Source organism: Manis pentadactyla, chromosome 7, assembly GCF_030020395.1.
Source record: "Manis pentadactyla isolate mManPen7 chromosome 7, mManPen7.hap1, whole genome shotgun sequence".
Classification (NCBI taxonomy): Eukaryota; Metazoa; Chordata; class Mammalia; order Pholidota; family Manidae; genus Manis; species Manis pentadactyla.
The window spans coordinates 48,531,797-48,552,394 of NC_080025.1; positions in this window are offsets into that span (position 1 = coordinate 48,531,797).

The following is a 20,598-nucleotide window of genomic DNA, read 5'->3' on the forward strand; positions in this document are numbered from 1 at the left end:
CAACTTGGATTCCATTTATACCCAAGTGTAGAAGGGCTTTGCAAATCATTGAATGCTGATGATAATATTGATGATAGTAGTGAGAAGCCTAGTAATTATGACAGCCTGGTGGCACCAGGACTGTTCATGTGCCAGGTGTAACACCATGTTGCTCATGCATGTGACAACACTTGCTGACAGGGATGCAGAGCCCTAGCTGTGGGACCTGTCCCAAGGCCATGTGGTTCCAGGGCTCTTGCTGCCCAGCCTACCGCAGCAGGGTCTCCTTACAGTGGCTGTGAAGCAACAGGCTCCTCCACCTCTAGTCCATGCTCACAACATCTTCCCAACAATCCTCAGGAAATGAGAAATTGTGGGATGATGTCACTCGGTTTGAGAAGTGTTTTATAACTGTAAAATTTGAAAGCCATACAGGACAGGGGACAGGTGTTCCTACTCAATGAAGCTGTGCTCCCAGGCCAGCTGGCTAGCCACTGAGGCCAGGTAACTGGTTCTCATTCCCTGGAGGGCCAACTCTCTTTACCCACAAAATTTGGCCTCCATGTTTGTCTCCAGTTCTCAGAGGACATTCAGGCGGCTCTTGTTTATGATGTCACAGCTGCTGGGTCAGCGCAAACAAGCACACAGTCACCCGCATGCAGTCTGAGCCAGCAGGGCTCCTGCGGCCCTCACCCCACTCCCCTGTAACTGGCTCTGTGCTTCAGTTTCCACATGCCTAAAATGGGGGCGCAAAGATATCTACTTGATACACTTTTGTGATTGCTGAGGGTTGATAGCCATAAAGCACAGAGAACGTTATCTGGCAGGTATGAGTCACCGTGGAAGTACCAGCGACCATAAGCGTGCTGAGTGAACACAGGGTGAGCACTCCATAAGGTTTGCTGTTGAGGGAGCTGAAGTCATCCGGCTCTCTTGAGATTAAAGGCACGCGTCAAGGCATTTGGCTCCATTCTCTGCCCCCTAGGTCCGTCTGATGATAGCCAAGTTCAAACACACCATTGCCAGAAAACATCTTCCCAAGGCATCATCTACTTTTGCATAGCTTTGTGCACTGAATTCCCCCTTTTTATGTATGTGTGACCTGAAATCAAGAGTTAAAATTCCAGAGACAAAATGGCAGCTCAAGGTGAGAAGCTGACCGGTGATGAACACTGGTCGGCCTGGAAGTGGATTTTAAATTCATTTTCTCCTCAAATCCCCTTTTCCAGGCCACCTGGTAAGCATGCTGACATGTCAGTCACAGCAATACAGCAGGTGAGACCAAGGGGGCTACTGTGAGATGAGTATTTCCACCCAAGACATGCGTAGGAAGGGAAGAGGGGAGAAAATGCACATGCCAATCAGGAGGGGATGGCTGCATTATGACAGGGCTTCACACTGCGTTTCTCACAAATCCACACCACTCCAGCTCTTCTCTTCCAGGTGGGTATAATTGCAAAGTGGAGCTGGCATTGACATACGATGGCAGGACAATCTTATGTCACCACCTTTCATGGACGTTCCACGTGAACACACAAAACCCATCCCTGATTGGGTCATGTGACTAATAATGAAGAAACATATGATCAAGTGCTGAAAAAAAATAAAAAACAGTAGAAGGGAAAGGTGAATGACTTGTGCAAGAACTGCGTCAGAACAACGTCGCAGAGTATCCTCTGCTGCTGGGCGCCGCTGGTAGCCTGGCGGAGAGTGTCACAGTCATCGCAAGATACTGGACCCTCCAAGTTTCCTTGAGTCAGAGAGAAATGCTATCCCCAGCTGCATTTGCCATTTGAGAAAATGCAACCTGGCATAGTCACTAATATGTTATACAGTAAAGAATAAGAAAATGCCTTTTGTTTGCTAAAAAAATATAAAATCTCAGCTAGTTGGTGGCAAAGCTGAGTTCTGATACCTGTCTGGGTGATTCTGAGGGGCTTGTTTCTGTTTCTTTGCAGCCCAGATTCTGCCTCCCTCTCCTTCAGGCTGGGACCCAGGAGGAGCCGGCCAGGTGAACTCTAGGTTTTCCCAGGTACTGTGAGCACTTCCATGGTATAAGCATAGAGTGGGCACACAGAGAAAGGGTGGACATGTAGATCCCGGTCATGGCTGAAATGCCTCCCCTTTCCTCTTTGTCATCTCCTAAGGATAATTTCAAGTTTAGCCATTTTGTTGATATTTTCTGATTGTCTTCATTAACCTTATAAGAGTCAATATATTGGAGTCTAATTCTGAAAACATGTCATTTCTGTTGAACGTCAACTATGATAACAATGCCTCCTCCAAATGAAGAATGGCTTCATTCCAGGACACGAAGGATGGCTGTGGTCTAGCACTCCATGTCTCCATGTTATCCTTTATAGGTTTCTGTATTGCAAGACTGTCAGAATGAGGAGTTGATTAATCATGTCGTTTTAATTATTTAGGAAGTTCCAGGCTGGAGCCAGCTGCCCTCCACTAATGAAAATAAGTCTGTGAACAGTATACTTCAGCTTCTGCATAGATTCAATTTGTATATAAATTCAAATTCCTAGATATGCTGTGGGATTTCCTGTAGTATGCACTTACAAAGTTAAAGTGAAATGGCCACGAAAATGCTTTTAAACTGAATATGGTGAGGTGTTGCCAGTTGAAAATTAATACTGTCACCATGTCACACTTTACTGTCACTCCCTAGGTCTGCACTGGATTGGTTCTGCCCTGCCAATGGCTGACAGCACGAGGCAGGGCCTGAATTCAATTCCAGGGGCAGGCCAGCGGCGGGGCATTTTCACCATGTTGGTGCTCTCAGAAGCAGGCACAGCTTCGCTCAGAAAAATCGGTATAGGTTTTCCATTTTCATGTGGTACTTAGTATAAAGTGCCAAGGGATAAAAATGGAAACCAGCAATCTGTAGGGGAATGACAAGTTTTCATTTATCCTAGAAGCCACTGAACACCAAAGACTGATGGAGTCTCAGAGCTGTATCTAAATGTGGAAGTTAGTAATTCCTGAGTTTCTCCTCAGATGTTACGTGAAAATACTGGGGATAATTGGTCAGTGGAAGCATACATTTTTCTTCCATAAATAGAGTGCAGAGAGTCTTTATTCAATGAAGCAAGTGTATATAGCTAGTAAAAACATTATTTGGATTTGTGTTAAAGTAATTGAAAAGAAGAGACTGTTGACCACCTCCACTTCCAATCTTGCTAATGCTCCCTCTGTGACTTCTGGGCTGCCTTTCATTCTTTAGCACTTGGAGAAACCTGAGTCCATCTACTTGAAGTCAGTTCCAGTCAACCAGAAGGTCATGATCCATCTTAAATTCTAGGATGCCAAGGCCTCACATTCAGCTGAAGGAGAGAACCATGTAACTGGGTAAAAAGTACACACTGCAGCTAGGCCCAGGACAAAGACATTGTGCTAACATCATGACAGAATCACAGGTCGGACCCCTTAACTCTGCTGGAGCATCGGTGAGGAGCAAGTATTTGAAGGAGATCTTGCAGGCTAAGATGGATTTTCCTGACAGATACGGCTAGAGGAAGGGCATTCTCAGCAGGAAAATAAGCAACCGTTGAACTGTTTGTTCAGAAACTGTGGGCAGTTCTCCAGACGGAACACTGGCATGTTGAGGGGAATGGCAGGAAAGGGCACAGATGGGTAGGCTCAGCCTTTGTCAATGGATGACAAGCACTGCGGATGGTCCTAATGCAGCTAGGACCCTTGCTGGAGTCAAATCCAACTCACCTGACTCCTAGGAAGACTTGAAAATGCTGATTGTGTCAAAGTGACACCTGCAACTTACCTGGGAGCCTGGACGTTCAGACTGCTGCTCCTGGGGACAACAGTCCTCAATACTTAGTGAGAGAGGTAGCCTTCTATGATCCTTATACTTGGGAGAAACTTACTGAGTAGTAATTAATTGTCAAGAACTTTGACATGTGGACATGGATTTTCCAGATGGGCAAAAAGGCCCTACTGTCTATTTTTGTATAACTCATCTAACTGGTGCGGAGAACCCCCAACAGCCTAGTGCTCAACCACCTGGTCTCACTAATTAAGGCCAATCTCAATCACAGCAGAGATTTCTCCAGCAGCTTAGAATCAGTGAGGAGCAAGTATCTGGGGGAGGAAGACAGCATTTTCTCTGAAAGTGGCATCTGGGCCACTCGTGGGGTATGAAGGCATCAGGGGCACCTGTGTGGGTGGCCTCTGTCTTCTACCATGTTGGCTAGGATGTAACTCAGCACTGGGGCAGTGGGTGGCAGCCCTTTTACTATGGGTGTCTTCTAAGGTCTGAAGGTCTCCTATCAGTGATATCCGTGTCTTCCTCAAGGACAAGAATATTTTTCAGATGCTTTTGTATATGGCCCTGGGTTGACTGGAAGCCAGCTCATCTTTGAACTCCCTCTACCCAGACACACATTGCCACTGTGACTGTGTTTCTTTTGCCTGCCAAGTTGCTGCAGGAGTCTTCCCTTCATGTTTGCAATCTCCTAGATTCACAAGTTCCTTCTTCCCCTTGGTCCCCAGCTTTCCCTGCAAAGCACGCACCTGTGACTCCCCAGCTTCTCAACCATTTTCTCCTGTCTCTGAAAGTGCTCTTGTGTCTCGTGGGTTTTTTTTCTGGTGGGGAAAGATTATGTAGATGTCACTGTTTATAGATACTTGGGTTTAAAATAATATTAATCTCTGAGATTGTAAATTAAAAAATATAGCTTTTCTTAGATGTTAAGAGCAAATCTTATTTTATATAGGAATCTGGTGGACTTTGTGTTTACTTAAAAATGCTCATTTTTGCTTATTCTTTGTTTAATACTCAATTATAGATTGAATTCCCCTAAAATTTTAGCTCTATTTCCAAGCACACTTAAACTTCCTCAAAATTTTCAAACTGAAATCAGACACTCAGTGTTTCTTAATGTCTCTTACAATTTCTGAATCAAATGTTTAATGTCTAACTTCCAAACCTCAAATAGGGAAGCCTTAGTAATTGAACAAATGCATGCTTCTCAGGTTCCAATGCTACCTAGGCTCCTGAAACACCAGTGTTTACATGGATTGCATGGATAACAAATCATATTGGCTGAACCTTTAGATACTCCTTACAAACAATCACATCTGTCATGATTTTTAATCAAAACACCGTTTGGCAATGCCAGTCCCTACTAATTATTTAAAATCACAGCCATAAGGTTAAATGAGAGATTTCCTAACATATCAGTAGTATTGCCACTTTTGGAGGCAGACGGACCTCATGTGAAGTTTGGTTTGAACATGAAGACTGTTGATGCCATTCATGCACACTGAGGGGGTATGGGAACATTCACTACTCATATAATTGAGGTCTCTGGGGAGAGCAGGGCAGGTCTCTCAACAGGTCTGAAATAGTTTGAGAGGATCAGGGAAGGAGACTGGCCTGGGTTTTTATAGTGATCAGGGGTGGGGTCAGGGTGAGGGTTCCCATTCTCAGACTGAGGCTTGCATGGTCTGAATCTCCTGTAGGTGCCAGAGAAGGAGCACCCAGCATTTCTTGCAGCTTGTCCAGATGTGAGCACACAGGTAGGCAGGAGAGTGTGGCTTCCAAGCTATCCTCACAATGGGTGGGGTCCATCACGAGTCAGATCCTTATAAACATTTCACTCACCTTGAATAACTAAGAAAACTTCCAAGGGATAACGTTGATTGGAACTCAACTCAAAAGTATTAACTCTGTGGCTTTAATCTATTTTAGCAATCTGTCTGCCCTGTTTCTACATCTTGCCTGGACACACATACTAACATAGGAGGGAGTATTTAATCCTTTTCAGGGTGGCTGAGTCTAAGACTCCAGGAGACATGGGTCAGTTCATTAGCTGATTTATCCCTTTTTGATGTAAAATCATCAAACTTGACAAATCAGGTCCTATGTTATTTCATCACTATTTAAGAAATATTAAAAACGTGTTTTCTTCATGGAAACTAACAGATGTTATAAAATCATCTTAGAGTTTTCCCCATTCCACTAATTAGAAATGGTAATGTCCCAAGAAGCATTTACCCATTTTAACGGAGAACTGTGTTAGAAATCAACTTTGAGATGGTCCAAGTCCATATCAGATTTTTCCACATAAACTTCATGGAGGGATTTGAGATTTCACTGTTGAAATCAGATTTTAAACCCAGCCAATTTGAGGACAGATGAGGACAATATGCATTTTTCAAATATCATGAGTTTTTACTGATAAATCTTGTTTAAATCTAATTTTATTAAATCCATTGTTTTTTTCAAAACTTTTTTCATAAAATTTACCATTTGAAAATCTTAACACTTCACCCTAGCATGAAATTATACCTGATTATCTTTTCCCTTTCAAGTATATGTGCTCATAACACATTTACATATTCTTCAATATCAATTCTGGTATCAATGTTTTTGAGCACCATTTAAAAAAGAAGGTAAAACAACTTCAAAAGGTAAAACCATAAACCTTTCAGGTATCTGAGCCTTGGTACAAATTCCATATTTTTATATTGGTTAAAATATAGTCAATTTGTATTTTGAGGACAGAATAACCTTGTAAAAGAAATTAAGAACAAACAAGAAAGATACCAAAAATATTAAAGAAAATATTAGCAAAACAAATATACACAAAGCAGAAAACAGCCAAATTGAGACATTCTAGGAAGTAAAGGTTGATTTAACACTCTAAAATTAATCAGTGTAATTTCCATATTAAGAGAATAAGGGAGAAAAGACATGGTCATCTAAAGAAATGAAGAAAAGTCATTTCAGAGAAATTAACATCCATTAACATGTTAAGAAAAACAAATTATAGCAAACTAACAAGGAAAAAAAAAGCTTTTTAACTTGAAAAGGTTATCCACAAAAATCCTACAGCAAATATCATACTTAAGGTGAAAATTACATAAGATTTCCTCCAGAATTAGGGAATCAAAAATGACAATATGAAATTATCCCTGCTATTGAATACTGTACTGGGGGTCTTGACAGGACAATGAATCACATCTTCCAGGGTAGAGTGACCCCAAGGCTTTTCAAGGTGGTAACACCAGTCTCCACTCTCTCAAACATTATAAGAAAGCTCCCATGTGCTGTGTTCTTGCAAACATCAGGATGTATCAGTTTTTAGATTTAGCCATTCTTTGGTTGCTTAACTATATCTCCTTAAGATTTAAATTTGCATTTCCTAATGATGAATGCATTTGAGTACCTGTTAGTAAGTTTATTCTTGATCTGAATATTCTTCTTTTAATGTGTTAGGTTGTGTCTCTTGCACATTTTTTTTGCACTCTTTCTTACTGATTTATAAGAATTTGTTTTATAGTTTAGACATTGTTTTTGTTAGTTATATGCCTTAATAAGACATTCTTCTATTCTGTGGGTTGGTTTTTCATCTCTTTTTGACATTTTTAATGAACAGAAGTTCTTAATTTAATGTGGTCAAATTTGTTGCTCTTTTTCTATTGTTTGTGCCTTATTTAAAATTTTTTCACTTGGCCAGGCTCATGAAGATAATCTTCCTGGGTTTATTCACAAATTTTATTTTCCCGTCTTTCGCATTTATATCTACAATCCTTGTGAAATTTACTTTTATGGATATCCTAAGTTAGAAATGCAAATATATATATATCTATATCTATCATTTATCTATATCTTTCTATCTATCTAGGCCATATATAAATTTATTTGACCAACTACCATATCAGACATTGTTCTTGGATCTTTGCACCACAAGCACATTAGCAAAAGCAAAAATCAACAAGTGAGATAGCATCAGATTAAAAAGCTTCGGCACAACAAAGGAAACCAACAAAATAAAAAGGCAAGCTATGGAAAGGGAGAAAATATTTGCAAACCATATGTCTGACAGGTTTTATCTGGCATTGTTGTCTAATTGACTATTGACCTTTCTAGACATTTCTAAGGTTTTAATACTGATACCTGCTTTTAGGCATACATAATTAACTGAGACCTCAGAGCACTCTTCTAGCTGTACAAAAATTGTGAGAAGGCTGAGTATTTGCACAGGAGGAAGCTTAGGTTGTGAATGGAGTCTGTCTTGTGCGCCATCAAGCCCTTGCATGCAATTAATGTGGATAAGAAAGGTGAGACTCTGAGAGCTTGGACCTGCAATGAGAGGTTCTTCAGGAAGACTGAACACTGTCAATTTTTTCTCTTTATACAACTTTTATGTATGGTTGTCTGACTGTGATTAGTCTGTCCTTAAATGCTGGGGTGATTTATTACAGAGTCATTATATTTCTTTTTCAGTGTGTTTTTGCATATGATTTTTAAAACAACAACTCACTTTAAAATGCCCAATCTCTGAAGGTGACTGTGTGTGTGTTTGTGGCAGTCTGAGAGATGGCATGGGATGAGAAAGATGAAACCCAGAGCTCTCGTGCTAGAACCTAGTGAATTCCTGACATCCAACCCATTTTTGCTCTTTTGCATGGGATCCTCTTTGGTTCTTTGTCTTTCCATGTAAATTTCAGAATAAGCTTGTCTATGTATCTAAAACACCTTGCTGGAATTTTCATAGGAATTATATTAAACCTATAGATTAATTTTTGTTAGTTTGTATGGTGTTTTTGATTTTTGAATATTGAATATTTTTGAATATTGAAATAGCCTTGCATACCTGCAATAAATTTCACTTGGTCAGGTGTATAATTGAGTATACACATTGTGGGACTCAGTTTGCTAATCTTTTGTAGAGCACTTTTGTGTCTCTCCATGGGACAGGGGTGTGGTGATATCTCTTCCCTGGGCCCTGCAAGTGCATCAGTGTTTTTGGGTGGGAAGGGAGAGTGTCAGGCAGCATGGACACAGAGCCTTCCCTGGCCCAGCCACTTGCTGTGACTGAGCACCTACCCCAGCCCCGCCAACCACCCCATGCCTCTGGAAGGATGAGAAATATCAGCCTGCAGGGTTTCTGAGGCCCTCCAGACCCGGCACTTAATGCAGCTGGTCTCTTTTCCCACCAGACCTTCCCACTGTCTCAGGACAGAAGATGAAGGGTCTTCTTAGACTGGATCATGTATTGGGGCTGCATCCCTTTTGGTGTATCTTCCCATCTTCCTGATGTCTCTGGGCAAGAATGGAGGGTCTTGGTTTATATAGACAAAGGCTACCTAGACCAAGTTGTCTGTTGGTGGCTCTCTCTTGCTTATGCCACCCACCCTCTCTGTATCTGTTATAGGAAAAGGGGGTCATGGACCCAGCTGAAAAGGAAAGTGCCTCCTTTCTTGCTAGGGGTACTTGTATCTCTTGGGTCAGCTTGTGCTGGGTGTGATTTATGACACCCTGTCACTGTGTTGAACCTTCTGTCCTGGGGACCCAAACCAGTGTCCCTTCCTAGCACCTCTCTTGGTTGGCTATTGTGCTGTTTCCAAGGTTTATAGCTGTGCCTAGTCGGGAGGAGCTGAGAGTAACAGATCCAGAGTAGAAGGCTTCAGACTCTAACAGAATTTTAATAATGGAAAATAGTTGAAACATTTTTCTGTACGAAGTGATTTTGATTTCTCAATCAAATAACAAGGATTCTGTTCTAGAAGCAATTTATATTTATTTGACATATGAAAAATATTGCAAAAACATACACTTACATATATGGTCAATGCATTGCATTTTTCTTCAAGAATAAAGTTATCTAAAATAAAAAATATTTTAGCAATGCTAGTCATATACCTGTATTTATATTATATTAAATGCATAATAGAAAAATTTGGAAATTTATTTTATAATTTAACTTATATTTGCACCATAACAGTACTGAGGTTAGAATAATTAAACTTGGCAAGAGATGATAAGTATGCTGTACACCAGATCATTGTTGCTCCTTTAAATGTATATAAATGGTTTGGGCACAGAATTTTTCCTTCACATGGAATGCAATTTTGGGTAATGACATGGTGAAATGAAAATTTTATAAGGATTCTAGAGAGTTCAGTATTTTTAGGGAAAGAATATTTCTTTCCTTTATGTCAATCATGATTTATCCAAGGATTCTGGCTTCCCAAATCTAGCATTATAACAGGTGCTTAGAAATTGGCTAGAGATGCATTTTTTCTTTCCATTACTGTTCTCCTTGGGCTCTTAGTTTGTCTAATACCATAACTGGCAATTTCCAACAGAGTAGTTCATATTTGAAGCTCATGGTCCCTCACTTCAGTGAGTCTCGGAATGACTTGGATGGCAGGGGAACTTTTGGAAAATATGCTGTGATGTATAATTGGGCTTTTCAAACACATAGACAATTTTCAAAAGCTTTGGCTTGGAACTAGTTAGACCTGCACTTGGATTCTGAATTACACAATCTTGAGACTGACTGTCACTTTACTTTCCAGTATCTTCCTGTTGCCCTTACCACTTGTCTTCAACATGTACTAGAGGTCCATTTTACTCCAGCCAGCGAGTGCAATGAGAAGACCGAGAAATAAAAGAAGTTTGGAAATTATTTCCAGCCAACATAGTTATATTCATAGAAAAAATCTCCAAAATTATAATGACTCATTAAATAAGTGAATTTAGCAGGATCACTAAATTGACAACATGGTCATTATGACATATCGATTATGTTTGATATATCAGCCACAAACAAAATGAAAACTAAATAAAAAATTAACTTAGTATCAAAATACCAAGTAGCTCATAGCAGATCTATCAAGTATTTTTAATAATATTTATACTGATAAGTATAAGACTCTTGAGAGAAATTTTTTAAAGACCAAAAACAAAAAAAAAAGGAAGGAATGTACTCTGATTATGGATCAGAAACACAGTGTCTTTGTAAAGAAGTCAATTTTCTTAAAATTAACATAGATCTAATGTAATGTCAATCAAATCCAGGCAATATTTGTTGTTATTGTGTATGCATGTGTAGAAATTGATACACTGCTTTTAAAATTTGTGTGGAAATGCAAATGAACAATTCTGTATTCCAAGGTACGACAGGCAGCAGTTTTATTAAATATTTGATGATTGCATAATATCATTTTTCTGGCTCCTTACAATAGCCTTCTTGCTACTCATTTTTTGATTCTTAAACCAGACTTACTTATTTGAGGTTCTTGCTATGGTAGCATTTCACTTTCAAGTATCCATTTCTCTTGATCAACTTTTACTACATAAGGAACAATCAGAAAATCAGAGTGGTATGCAGGAGTATAAATGCATTTAGGTCCCACATCTATGGATCAGTTGAGTGCCAGCTGATCCACAATGGGCTCACCTGGGTGGTTCTGCTGTTGGGGGCTCACTCATGTACCTGAAGGTCGGCTGTGAGGGTTCAGCTCAGCTGGCTCACTTACCCATGATAGCTCTGATTCACGTGCTGCTCATCCTCTCCTGCTCATCTGGGTCATGTTTCTCTCACTGCAACGACAGAAGTGCAGAACTCAAAGCTTGGCAACCTCTGACTTTTTACTATTTCCATAGTTTTGCTTTTCCCAGAATGACATATAGTTGAAATCATACAATACATAGCCTTTCAAACTTACTTCTTTCATTTAGCAGTATGCATTTAAGGTTCCTCCATGTTATTTGTGGCTTGATAGCTCATTTCTTTTAGTGGTGAATTATATTCCATAACATAGATGTATCATAGCTTATCTCTCCATTCATCTATTGCAAAACCTCAAGGTTGTTTCCAAGTTTTCACAACATGAATAAAGTTGCTATAAACATCTCTGTTCAAGTTATTGGGTGGACCTAAGTTTTCAAGTCATTTGTGTAAATAGTATGGAGCATATTGATGGATTGAATGGTAAGAGTATTGTATGGTATGGTCAGAGTATGTTTACTTTGTAAGCAGCTGCTAAAGTGTCCTTCAAAGTGGCTGCACCAGTTTGCATTCTCTTGAGCAATGAGTGAGAGTTCCTGTTGCTGTACATCCTCACCAGAATTTGATATTGTTAGAGTTTTGAATTTTAGACATTTAATAGGTATGTAATGATACCACATTATTTTTATTTTCAATTCCCTAGGGACATATGATATTAAGCACCTCGTTATATGCTTATTTGGTATTTGTATATCTTCTTTGATGAGGTGTCTTTTAAAATCTATTCCCAATTTTTAAATCCGATTATTCCTTTCTTAGTATTCAGTTTTAGGAGGTTTTCTTTTCTTTTTTTTTGTCATTGTTCCTTTGTTATTTATTTTGGATAGCAGTTTTTTATCATTTCTGTCTTTAAAAATATTTTCTTCTAGCTTCTCTCTCACTTACCAACTTAACATTTCCCTGTATGGCCCCGGAAGATGACTGGTTAGCCAGAGACGGGTAAGATTCCTCAAGGGAGGAACAACCTAAGACAGGCACAGTCACAGGGGGGCCATCAGGTGAGAAAATGGGGATCAGCAGAGGTGAGGCTTAGAACCTCCCCCCTCATGTTCTGAGAGAAATCTTCTGCATACATGGATGCTTATTGCCCTTGTCTAACTCGGATTAACACATAGTCTACAGGCACACACCTGATCATCTACATTTGCTCTCTTACAACACTAAACTCTGTTTTCTACCTTTATCTCATATCTACCTACCACTTCAGCATTTTATTAAAAATAATAATAATAAAGAGAGAAATGTGGTATCCACATATAAATCAAGTATAAAAATCAAATGGATAATCATATCTGACTTGATTGTTTATAGTTCATGATGCGTGATCAAAACCGAAAGTTTCTGTGATGACTGCCCTTGTACTGTTCACCATATAAGAACTTATTCACTATGTAAGAATTTGTTCTCCATGTAAGAACTTGTTCGTTATGCAACAGAAGATTGGAGACTGACAAAAATTAGGCTTGGGGTGGATTAATGATTGTGCATTGAGTATTGACCCCCCTATACAGAATTTTATTGTTGTTAACAACTATTTGATCAATAAATATGAGAGATGCCCTCACACACACACACACACAAAAATATATATATATATATGTATATATATATATATATATATATAAACACATTTCCAATTGTAAAATAAATAAGTAACCGGGTAATGTATAGCATAAGGAATATGGTCAAAATATTGTAACAACTTGGTATGGTGATAGCTGGTACCTAGAATTATCATGTATATAAATGTTGAATCACTGTGTTGTACACCTGAAACTAATGTAATGTAATACTGTGTGTCAACTACCCTTCAATAAAAAAAAATAAAAAAAAATATTTTCTTCTAGTTTGTGGCTGGTCTTTTCATTGTCTTTACAATGCCTTTTTCAGAGCAAAATTTAAAAATTTTAATTCAATCCAACTTATAAATTTCATTCATGGAGAGGCTTTGGTGTTGTATCTAAAAATTCATCACCAAAGCCTGCATCATATAGATGTTCTACAGTGTAATCATCTATAGTTTTATATTCTATATTTAGCTCTATAATCCACTTTGAGTTGATTTTTGTGAAGGATGTAAGGTTTATGTGTCTAGATTCATGTTTTTTGTATGTGGATGTCCAGTTCCATGACCATTTGTAAAAGATTGTCTTTGCTCCATTTTATTGCTTTTGTTCCCTTGTCAAAGCTCAGTTGACTGTATTTGTGTGGGTCTATTTCTGGGCTGTCTGTTGTCCATTGATTTATTTTTCTATTTTTTTCACCATTACCACAGTATGTTGAACAGTGTAGCTTTATCATAACTCTTGAAGTCATAAAGCGTCAATCCTCTTTGTTTTTTGTCAGTATCATGTTGATTGTTCTTTTGTCTTTCCACATAAATTCTCAGTTTGTCAAAATCCACAAAGTAAATTACTGGGATTTTGATGAGGTTGAGATGAATTTACTGATAAAGTTGGGAAGAACTGGCATCTTGACAATACTGAGTCTTCCTATCCATGAACATGGAATAATATCTGTACAGTTGTTTAGTTCTTTTATTTTTTATTTTATTCATCAACATTTTATAGTTTTCCTCATATAGAACTTAAACATGTTTTGTTAGATTCATACTTAAATATTTAATTTTTTGTGCTAACATCAATGATACTATAACTTCATTTTAGAATCCAATTACCTGTACATGGGAAAGCAATTGACTTGTATGCTTACTTTGTATCTTCCAGCCTTGCTATAAATGCTTACTAGTTCTGGGACTTTTTGTTGATTCTTAGGTAAACTGGCATCTTAAACAAGTTTAATTTCTTCCTTCCCAATCGTCATGCTTTTTATTTCCCTTTTTTTGTTGTCTTATTGCATTATCTAGAACTGTCAAAACAATGTTGAAACGGTGAGAGGAACAGTCTTGCGTTGTTCTATCTTAGCAGGAAATCTTTCAGTTTCTCACCATTTTGTATTATGTTAGGTGTAGGTTTATTGTAGACATTCTTTATCAAGTTGAATGTATTTCCTTCTTCTACTACTAGTTTTTAGAGAGTTTGTATCATAAATGAATGTTGGATTTTGTTAAATGCTTTTTCCTGCCTGTATTGATGTAATAATGATTTTTTTCCCTTAGCCTAGTGATGTGATAAATAACCTAAACTGATTTTTGAATGTTAACCAGCTTTGCATACCTGGAACAAATCTTACTTAGTTACGGTTTACAATTCATTTTATTAATTGTTGGGTTTGATTTGCTAATATTTTGTTGAGGATTTTTGCAGCTGTATTCATGAGTGATTTTTGCAACTATGTCCATGAGTGAAGTTTTCTTTTTTTGTTAAGTCATGTTCTGGTTTTAGAATAAGAGTAATGTTGACCTAATAGAATGAATTAGGAATTATTATCTTTGCTTCTGCTTCTATCTTCTGGAAGAGACTGAACAGAATTGGTAAAATTTCTTCCCTAAATCTTTGGTAGGATTAATCAATGAACCCATCTGAACCTACTGTTTTCATTTTGAAAAGCTATTATTTATTTATTTAAGCTATTAAATGTATGTAGGCTTATTCAGATTGTGTATTTCTTCTTGTGTAAGTTTTGGCAGATTGTATCTTAAGAAATTATTTGACTTCATCTAGGTTTTCAAATTTGTGGATATAGAAATGTTCATGATGTTTTTGTATTAATCTTTTAATGTACAGGGAATATACAGTGATGGTTTCTCATTCATTTACGATATTAGCAATTGGTGTCTATTCCTTTTTCTTGGTTTCACTGGTGACAGTTTTATTAATTTTGTAGTTCCTAGAGCCTCTACTTCATTAATTTTCTCTATTGACATCCTGTTTTCAAACCCACTGATTTCTGCTCTATGTTTTTTTTCAGGTAAAATTGACATATAACATTATATTCATTTCAGATATACAATGTAATTACTCAGTATTTGTGTATATTGAAAAATTATCACCACAATAAGTCTAGTTAACATCCATCACCATAAATAGTTAAAATTTTTCCTGTTATGGAATACTTAGTTTTTACTCTCTTAGTGACTTTTAAATATGCAATCCAGTATTATTAATTATAATCACCATACTGTACATCACATCCCCAGAGCTTATTTCTTTTATAAGTGGTAGTTTGTACATTTTGACCACCTTCCCTCATTTTGTCCAGTCTCCACACCTCAACACCTCATCTCTAGCAATCACCAATCTCTTCTCTGTATCTGTAAATTCTTTTTTTAAAAAAATTCTGCCCATCAGTGAGGTCATATGATATTTACCTTTATCTGTTTTACTTATTTTACCCAACATAATGTTCATGTTGCTGCAAATAGCAAGATTTCATTTTTTATGGCCAAATAATATTCTATCATGTGCATGTGTGTGTGTGTGTGTGTATGTGTGTATGCCACATTTTATTTATCCACTCATCCATCAGTATACAGTTAGGTTGTTCCCATTTCTTGGCTACTGTAAATAATGCAGCAGTGACCATTGCAGTGCATATATCTTTTTGAATTAGCATTTTTATTTTCTCTGGATAAATGCCCAGAAATGGAATTGCTGGGTCATATGGTATTCCTATTTTCATTTTTTGAGGAAACTTCATACTGTTTTCTGCAGAGACTGTACCAGTTTCCATTCCTACCAGCAGTGTACAAGGTTTCCCTTTACTCCACATCCTTGCCATCACTTGTTCTTTCTCGTCTTTCTGTTTGCTAATAGCCATTCTAACAGGTGTGCAATGATACCTCATCATGGTTTTGATTTGCATTTTCCTGATGATTAGTGATATTGAGCATCTTTTTTTGTGTCTGTTGGCCACCTGTATGTCTTTTTTGGAGAAATGTCTATTCCAATTCTCTGCATATTTTTTAATCATATTGCTTGGTTTTTGTTTGTCTTGTTTTGCTATTGAGTTGTACAAGTTCTTCACATGTTTTAGATCTTAGTCCCTTGTGAGACATATGATTTACAAATATCTTCTCTCATTCTGTAAGTTGCTTTTTCATTTTGTTGTTGGTTTCCTTTGCTGTGAAGAAGCCTTTTTGTTTGATGCAGTCCCACTTATTTATTTTTCTTTTGTTTCCTTTGATTTTGGTGTCAAATCCAAAAAAAACATTGCCAAGACTAATGTCAAAGGAGCTGACTGCCAGTGTTTTCTTCTAGGAGTTTTATGGTTTCAGTTCTTACATTCAAGAATTTAATCCACTTTGATTTAGTTTTTTTTTGTATGGTATAAGATAGTGATCTAGTTTCAGTCTTTTCAAAGAAGCTGTCCAGTTTTCCCAACACCATTTATTGAAGAGACTTTCCTTTCCACATTGTATATTCTTGATTCTTGCCTCCTTTGTCATAAATCAATTGACCATATATGTGTGGGCTTATTTCTAGACTCTGTATTCTATTCCATTGATCTGTATTTCTATTTTTATGCCAATATCACATTGTTTTGATTTCTGCTCTTATTTTTATTAATTTTTTTCTTCTACTTACTTTGAATTTAATTTCTCTTCTCTTTTTCTAGTTTCCTAAGTTGAAAGCTTAGGTTATTTATTTTAGATTTCTTACTCTTTAGTATATGCATTTAATGCTATCACTTTCCCTTTAATCACTGGTTCACTTACATAGCACAAATTTTCATGAGACATATTTTCACTTTTATTTCAAGATAATTTTAAAATTTATATTGGTATTTATTCTTTGTTCCATGTGTAACTTAGAAGTGTGTTGTTTGATTTCCAAGTATTTGGGATTTTTCCACTATCTTTCTGTTGTTAATTTCTAGTTTAATTCTACTGTGGTATGAGAGCATACTATGTGTGATTTGCATTCTTTTAAATTCATTAAGATGTGTTTTATGGCCCAGAATATGATCTGTCTTGGTTAATGCTCCATGTGGGCTTGAAAAGAATGTGTCTAATTATATAGGTTTCTATTAAATCCTGTTGATTGATGGTGATGGTGAGTTCAGCTATGTCCTTGCTCCTTTCCTGCCTGCTGGCTTAGTCCATTGTTGATGGAGAGGCACTGAAGTCTTGAACCACAATAGTGAGTTCATCTCTTTCTCCTTGCGGCTCTATCATTTTTTGCTTCACATATTTTGACACTGTTGTTAGGCACATACACAGTAAGGATTGTTGTGTCTTCCTGAACATTGACCTCTTTATTATTATTTAATGATACTTTTCTTGTTTGGAAGTTAATATAGCTACTCCAGCTTTATTTAGATTAGTGTATGGTGTCTCTCCATCTGTTTACTTTTAATCTATATGTGTCTTTATGTTTAAAGTGAGTTTCTTGTGGAGAATATTTGATGGGTTGGTTTGTTTCACTCTGACAGCATCTATCTGTCTTTTAATTGGTGTATTTAGACCACTGGATTTTAAAGTGATTATTGTTATAGTTGAATTAATATCTACCATATTTGAAATACTGTTCTTTTTGTTGTCCTTGCTATTTGTTTCTCATTTTGTCTTTTAGTCTTTTTCTGCCTTCTGTTCTTTTGACCATATTATATAATTCCATTTTCTCTCCTTTCTTAGCATATCAGTTATAGCTTTTTATGTTACATATTTTTTTTAGTGTTTGTCCTAGCATTATCAATATACAATTATAACTAATTCAAGTCTGCTTTCATATAAATTAGACCACTTCAACAGCAATACAAGTATCTTATAATAATTTTCATAATTTCTCCCTGCTGTTCCTTGTATTATGTTGTTATTACATTGTTGCTATTATTGTTTTGAAAAAATTGTTTTCTGCCTGATTAGTTAAAAATAATAAAACAGATTTTTTCCATTTGACTTCTATTTATTCCTTCTCCAGTGCTCTTTCTTTCTTTATATAGATTCAGCTTTCTGACCTAAATCGTTTTCCTTCTCTCCAAATAACCCCTTTTAACATTTATGGCAAGTCAGGCATATTGGCAACAAATTCACTCAATATTTGTTTTTCTGAGGAAGTCTTTATTTCTCCCTTAATTTTGAGGAGAATTTCATTGGACATAGACATTTAGGTTGGTAGGTTTCTTCTCTTAGCACGAAATATTTTTCTCCACTGTATTCTTGCTTTCCTGAGTTCTGAGGTGTGGTCCAATGTCATGCTGATTCTCACTCTTATATAGCTAAGGTGTTTTTTTCTTTCTAACTTCTGTCAATATTTTTTTCTTTATTTTAGTTTCTGTGGTTTGAATGTGCTACACTAATGTGTAGATATTTTTGGCATACTGCTAGATGTTTTCTAAGCTTTCTATAAAGGTCTGAAATAAATTTGATGGAATTTAAATTTGAAACTAATTGGTAAGTCCAAAGGAAATGTAATGTGGACCGCATATAATTTAAAATTTTCTAATTACCACATTTAAAAAGTTAAAAATAAATAGGCAAATTCATTTTAATAATATGTTTTAACCTAATATATTTAAGATAGAATCGATATAAAATTAATTTAATATTTTACCCTTTTTTATATTATTTTGATATCTGTTGTTGTTTTACCCTTATATCACCTCTTAATTCATATTCCCTACATTTCAAGTGCTCAGTAGTTACATGTGTCTGGAGGTGACCATCTTGGACCGTGTAGGTCTGTATATTTTTGTATGATGAAAGACTTTTTATAATATATAGTTTCAAATTAAATTAGTATGATAAAATATTACAAATATGCCTATAAATATACATATATTAACGACCTGAGCATTGGAGAGAATTTTAAAGCAAGACTTATAGCATAATGTAGCATAGGCATATACACAAAAGTTTTAATTATTTATTTACTTTTGCAATACAAATGACAATGTGATAATATTACTATGTTCAGAGCTTTTGGAAATCAATTAGAAAAATACCAGTAATCCAACAGAAAATGATGAACACAGAATATCAAACCAAGTTTGATGAAAAATAATATAAATAATTTATATGCATGATAAAAGATACACAGCCCAATTTATGATTAAATAAGTACAAACAAAAATAATTAAGTGCTTTATTAACTAACACTACTGACATGAAGTGTTAGGATCATTAAGCTGTAATAACACAGGGACACTTGTGTAAAATTACTGGATATGAAGTTGGCACAATCCCTTTGAGGGTGATTTACAGTAGATATCAAAATTGTTTATTGATGCATATAATGACAGCAATTACACAGGAAATTCTGCTTGAAATCCTCACACATGTGCAGTTTAAATGCAGGAGACACATTCCTCCATTTACTTGTCATTATTAAAAATCAAAATTTTTAGCACATCTGGGTCAAAGTGACATAATTCTGGGACCTATCGCACATGACTGTTATAAGGATTACTTCAGATCATGGAAAACTGAATAGTATGTAACATGTTAGCTATTATAATCACATTACTCTGTGGTCAAGGATTTATTACAAGAATGCTCATTGTAGTAACTTTTTGAAATAGTAATTAAATGACTGAAAGTCACCTAAATTCAATAATATGCAGTATTTGGTAGCTATTAAAACAATAAATTAGAGACATATGTGCTAATATGGAATGGTGTCAAGAATATCGAAAATTTCAGAGCAAGATTCAGAAGAGGAGATCAATGTTACTATTTTTATAACAATGTGGAGGATGCTTATAAATGGCTTTGGAGAGGATATCTTTGGGTTTGAGGTGAAATGGAGACTTTTGTTTCCTTATATGACCTTTTTATATGAACATTTGCTATGTAAATGCATTTTTTTTCCAATCTGTCAGTCTGTTTTATTGAAGGTTTTTTTTTTTTTGACCCTGGTTATTGGTCACATTTTCCTACTTCTTCGCACATCTATTAATTTTTAGGGTATGATGGACATTGTAGAAGCTGTAGGCAGATTGATCCTGCTACCACCTAGTTTTAGGAGTCCTTTCTCTAGGCCTAGATTATCTTTAGTTCTAAAGAATGGCATCCTTAAGGTATCAACTGAATATAAAATAATTTCAAGAACTTTCCTTAGTGGCTATCAGAATACCAACATTTACTTGCCCTGTACTATATCTGAAACCTCTCTGAAAGTTACTGTTCCTTATTAGCTTTTCTTCATAGCCGAGCCTCACACTACAGCCCCCATCATGTGTATGCAGCCCAGCATTCAGGCAGATTTCAGGGACTTAAGACCTCTGGGGTCCCTTCTCTGAGCAGCTGTCTCCTCTGCAATATGCCTTTATATAATTCACCTCCCTCATAGATCCAAGTTCCTTATTTCCTCCACCTAGAGCTCCTGCTCTGCATTCAGGATTTCCTTCCCTATACTGAGTTCTGGAACCTGCTCCCAAATAGGAAGCA